This window comes from Pagrus pagrus (assembly GCF_965226575.1).
Source record: "Pagrus pagrus genome assembly, chromosome: 17".
In the NCBI taxonomy this organism is placed as follows: Eukaryota; Metazoa; Chordata; class Actinopteri; order Spariformes; family Sparidae; genus Pagrus; species Pagrus pagrus.
This window is the reverse complement of record NC_140201.1, coordinates 20,120,450-20,126,449: the sequence shown is the minus strand read 5'-3', so window position 1 is coordinate 20,126,449 and position 6,000 is coordinate 20,120,450.

The window sequence follows — 6,000 nt, the reverse complement described above, 5'->3', positions numbered from 1 at the left end:
ATATTCTGAGAGGAGAAAAGGCTTATCTCCGAACTCCCTCTGACTCAAGATCTGATGTATTCATCTGATCTATTTTTCTTCTAAGATCTACTCAGTAGCCTGGGCTTGAGTTTTTGTCCCTCTGGGGGAATTACTCAGAGTAAATGAAGTATTGCCTACAGGTCGGTAAAGATTAACAAGAGCAGATGTTTCATACTGATAATATGCCGAAACAAACACACACAAACCCTATGCTATTAACGACCCCCGCCTGCCTCCTTTCGTAGATGCTGACACACTTAGCAGCCTTGTGTTATGTTGGTTTAATTCCCTTCTCTTCCCCTCCTTGAGTCTGCCTTTTACTCCACTTAGAGACCTGTGACTAAATGGATTTGCATCTCTCTCCCTGCATCCAAGTCCCAAAGGGGTGTCATCCCTCCATCTGCGACAAAATGAGGATCTATTTAACTTAACTGAGACGGATACCAGTACACAGGCCGGAGGTGTGATTATACAGACTGTGGCGCTGCGCTGATGTACAGTACACACACTGAGCAGACACACATGGATCACGCGAGGCCCTCTCGCCCTATCCATTCACTTCCATTCATGGCAGGCGCCTCCATTCAGAAGCTTCAGGCCCAATTAGCACCTGCCCAGTCCTCGCAGGCAGGCCAGGCCTCCTGCTACACATGAGGTGTGACGCTGAGAAAAGCTCCAGCTGAACCAACAGAACCAGCACACACACACACACACACACACACACACACACACACACACACACACACACACAAGAAGAAGAAGAAGAAATCAAGACTCCTTGAGTGTGTGGGCGAGTGAACTGAACTTTGTAAGAGAAGCTCATGTACACTCAAAAATGAGTCTTTTCTACATTAAAGGACAAGTTCACCCAAAAATGATAATTCACTCATCATCTGCTCACCCTCATGCCGATGGAAAGTCGAGTGAAGTTTTGTAGTCCGACAAACATTTTTTGGAGCTTCACAGCAAAACGGCGTTGCAGCATTCTCCTAAACAACTGAAGTAGATGGGGACTTGTTTTAAAACACAAAACATGGAATCAAACAAGACATGGAATGGTTCCAAACAGCTTGTCCAGCTTAATCGAAGTATACGGAAGCCCACGAGATCCCAAAATGTGTTGAAAAGGTTTTATTTACACCCTTGACGCTTGATCGAGCTGGTGCACCTACTACAGACGGGGCTCTTGCTAACGCTTTTACACTTAACAGCTGCTCAGAATCAGAATCAGAAATACTTTATTGATCCCTGAGGGGAAATTGCTTGCGTTACAGCTGCTCCCATTCAAAAGTCTTAGAAAATAAGCAGAAAAATAACAACTATAAATAAGCAAAAATGAAAATAGAATTAAAATATAAAAATTGTACATTTATATAGTCAGTGTAATAAATAATGCGACAGTTGAAATATGGGTTATTGCACAATATTTGTTGTAATTATTGCACATTAAATACAAAAGAGGGAAACAAAGAAACACTGCTACTACACTACTACTTCTAGCTTCTGGAGACTTGGATTACTCTGGACGAGCTGTTTTTTATTTATAAACAAGTCGTCGTCTACTTCAGTTGTTTAGAAGAATGCTGCCATGTAGATAGTGAGTAGAAAATTATTGATTCTTCAGTTTTGGTGAACTTATCCTTTAAGTGTGTTTATCATTTGATTTACATGTATAATGTGACTGTATATGCTATACTGTATATTATACACTGAAGTCTGTTTGCAGGTCTTGGGGAGTAATACTGCATATGGTAAAAAAGAAAAAGCTAAAGTCTTTTCTTGCTCCAGAGGGAGCTGAGCAGAGTCTGATAAATTGCCTCATGGGATGTCACTTGAGTCAGCACTGGTTTGGTCTGAAGACTGGGGTGTGTGGTTAGAAAGAAGTTAGTTTACCAGACTTCTGCAGCCAGCTTCTTGTCTCTGCTTGAGGCTAATGGCTCAATGCAACATTAACTTTTTTAGCATAACACCAACCAAACTGTCAAGTTGCGTTGTGGGTAATGGAGGATATTGACAAAATATGACATTCCCTGTTCTGTTGTATCGATCCAGTGAGCTCAGCAGTGTAACAGAAATGTAATGCTAGATTGGTGGACTACTTTTTAAAGTGAATTTGACAGGTAGGAGGCCTTCCTGACATCTGTTACTGAGTAAACCTCACTTTTGTAACTACTACTCTCTAACATAATTATTCTTTCACCCTCAGTGGAAAATGCAGATTTCTGCATTAAAATGTGTTTTGTTTTATTTCAAGCAAGAAACTATGTTTTTTTTTCATAAAGTTGTTACAAAGATGTTTCCAGGTCTCGCCAGAAAACAGTTAAAATGCAAGATTTTTCTATTGTTTTCCACTGCTGCTTTTAGTCAATATTGGCCTTTTATTCTGAATTAGATATTGCTGAGACGATTGCTTCCATCTCTGATATTAATGGCTACAAAGCTTTTTGTTTGTATAACTGATCAATACTAAACTGATGCTGAGTGAAGCAGTGCTTAACCTGTATTGATTGTAGAGTGACATGTGATCACCATCCACTACAGCATGCTGGAATATATTCAAGTGATGACAATGAGACCACACGATGACTGTGATGATCTGACTAAGTTTCTGAGCACTGTTTCTACAGGCCACTACACATTTGTTGCATTTGCTGACATGACATTCGGGGACAATGAATATCTTTCATGGGGAGGACACTTTTCTGCAGTTTGGATTACATGAATGAATGAATGAATGAATGAATGAATATTTACGGTCATTTACAGACAAGTAAGCAATAAAGCAAACACTTAAAATGTAGTCTGTAAGTTGTCGAGCCAAACCCTCCTGTACATAAAATGAATGTTTTGTATAATAATGTTAGGTTAAAGCTACAGTTGCTAAGTTATTTGAGAAGCATTTTTTGTAAAAAATCTCAGCAGCCGTGCTGGACTCAAAACGCAGCCGCTGGACGACGGACGACGGACGACGGAGCAAAACCGTACCGGAGCCGTTCTGCAACACACATGCATCCAGTGGGATTCTAGTGTTACAGCGGTCTCCTGAGTGACAGTCCTGTGCTTGTGTGACCCAACCGCCTATTCACGACCTCCTCCCAATACAGACATGCTGCTCATTGTACTTCTTTGCTTGACTTCCTCCTTTGCTGCCGTGATATGCCATGATAATTATTATGGCCGCTAGACGTTGCCACCTGACAACAAATGTAAATATGCTTCGTAATAAACCTAATATTCACTCACTTTTGTGCTGTTGGAAAATATTGTTGGGAATATTATTATAGTAGGTTTTGGACAAAAGATTTGATGTGTCATGGTCCAAAAGCTGTTTCAAAGTTTGCTTGTTTTTTGGCTGTTTTTGTCATTTACACATATTCACCATTCAGACTTAATATCAGCAGTTTCCGATCAGATTAACCTGTTTTATTGAATGGTGCCATACTGCCTAAACTACCTTTCTTTGTAGGTTTTTCTACCTCTGCAATGAAAAGAAATTCAGGAAGAAAAACTAGATCATGAAAAATCTTTTGCATGAGACTGAAAACTGATTGACACAAAATATGTGCTACCGGTCTGTGATTTGCTTACAAAAGCCCCAAATCTTCAGCTGAGCCCCACTTCATATCACACTATCTCCATCACTCTCTCCTCCTGACCATCTTCATCCCTCCTCCTCATCATCTCTGCTCCTCTGCCTCTACATCATCTCTCCCTCTCTCCTCCTGCTACAGCCACTGTCCCCCTACCTGCCTGCCTGTGCTGGTACAGCCCCCTCTCTCTGCCTCTGTCAATGTATTTTGCCCTTATAAGGAGAGAGCACAGGCAGACTGTACTAACCGCGTGAGCTCAGCGGGGGTGTTGCAGGGGCAGGGAGACCACAGCGACTGTAACGACGGGGTGAGATGGGAGGAGGATGGAGGAGAGCAGGAGAGGGGATGGGGGGTGTCGAGCTACCACGCTTCTGTCAATGACTCCAAATAAGACGACAGAAATAGGCACAGGGGAGGAAGAGGTGGGGCGAGGGAGGAGAGAGAGGAGAGGCTGGAGATGGGAGAGAGGATGGAGAGGAGAGGCAGGTGAATGTGTCCGTGAGTGTGGATGCTCAGATATCAGGTCGAGGTGATGTTGCTAAGAGACGGAGCATTTTTCAGCCACATTTACCTTCCATGTCAAAAGGCAAAGTTGGACCTCTCCGCACTGATAATATACATTCACAAAGCTCTCATTTTCTCCGCTCTGAGGCTGTGAGTAGTGTCTGCATGATGCCAGCTCACCAGCTGCCCACATACTCTTCGATATAGAAGTCTAACATTTAGCTGGTGAGAGTCATGGAGGGAGAGTGTGGGCTTCAGTGTGGACGTCTGTAGTGCAACGTGACTGGTCCAGGCTTCAGATGTTCTGTTCTTTGATGAGAGGAACTGGGTGGACCGAGTCCAAGAAATAACGATTGATTTCAGATTATTGAGCATGTTCACCCTGACAGTTTAAAGAAGTGTACAGATTCAGCATTGCACAATAGATCAGATTCGGATGGACAGTTAAAATCTATTTATCGGAAATAATCCGATGTTGACTTTCTTCCTCGTTAAAACCTGGCACCTATATTACCCATAATGCAACTCCACTGCCAACAGATCAGTTGGAAATTCAGATTTGTTATGCTTGTATCACTAATGTAGCCCTGAGCGGCCTCATGCAACGACGAGGAGCAGCCGAGAGAGGTCTGGTAAGCTTACCTTATTCCCCATGCCCGCATATTTTTCATTTTCACATTTGCAGTCCTCAGACCCTACGGGCCCAGGCTCAGGTGAAATTTTCCACTCTGATGAGTTCCGAAGTTACACCTCCAACCAACCACGGATGCAAGTGCAGGAATAGACATAGAATAGACATAGATACTAAGCAGTGGCAGACAGGATGTTTGTGGGGCAGGTGTGAAAAAAAACAATCAGGGCGGCACATACTGTATAAGCGGTGGGTCACCAGCGTGCAGAAAGTCGTGGCATATTTAAAGTGAAGAGGGTGCTTCACCACATTTTGTCCATTGTAAGGGTGCCATAGAGGACACTTCATCATGTTTTATCCATCATAGGGGCATCCAAGAGGGCACTTTTGCAGCATTTTTTCAAACATGTGGGTACCAGATCACCCTGCCTGCACCCCCCTTGAGCCCACCAGTGCTACTAAGGACAGACTGTCAGACGGACTCGGCCTCTTCTCTAGTGCTATGGTGTGATGCCTGCTTGCTTTGTACTCAATGAAGAAAACAAAAGCAAAACTTCATTTTAAGAAAGACATGTTTTATGTAATAGCTAAAGGTGCACAATGCAGTTTTTAGGAAATACATTACATACAAGGACAACACAGTTTCAAACGGTTTTACTTTGTGTATGTTTGGCGGACCCTGCCACCTTTCTAGCTTCAAACTGTTTTCTGGGGACCTTATTTTCCTCTGACGACAGCTTATTCATTCAGTAATGTAAAAATACATATTTCTGAGTTTGCATTGTTATTTTATTAATGTTGGAAATGTTATCTTTGTGCGTTTGAATTGTTTGTCCATAGTGCACCTTTAATTTGATCATTTTCATGTTTGCCTGCTGAGCTGTGCACAATTCTTCTTCTTTTAAATTTCTGGACAACGCAGCTGTGTATAATTCAAATGTTGTATAAATAAACATTTAGTAAAATAAGAGATCATAAGAGAAATCATCTTAATTCAACACCAACACGAGTTTTTGTTGTTGTTGAGTTTATCCTTTTCCTTTGACTGTAAAATACAACGGTTCTGCCTGAAATCCTCCTGAAATAAATGTCCTCAGCTTTGATTTTCTCACCCCAAGTCGCTTTTTCACTGTGTTTCATTTCAACTTAATGGTACTGGTGCACTTTACTTCTGCTCGTAATTCATAAAACATGCCTTCATAAAGAGTAGACTCATCTGAGGACACAGGCTCACACACACCACAGGCAGCCTCT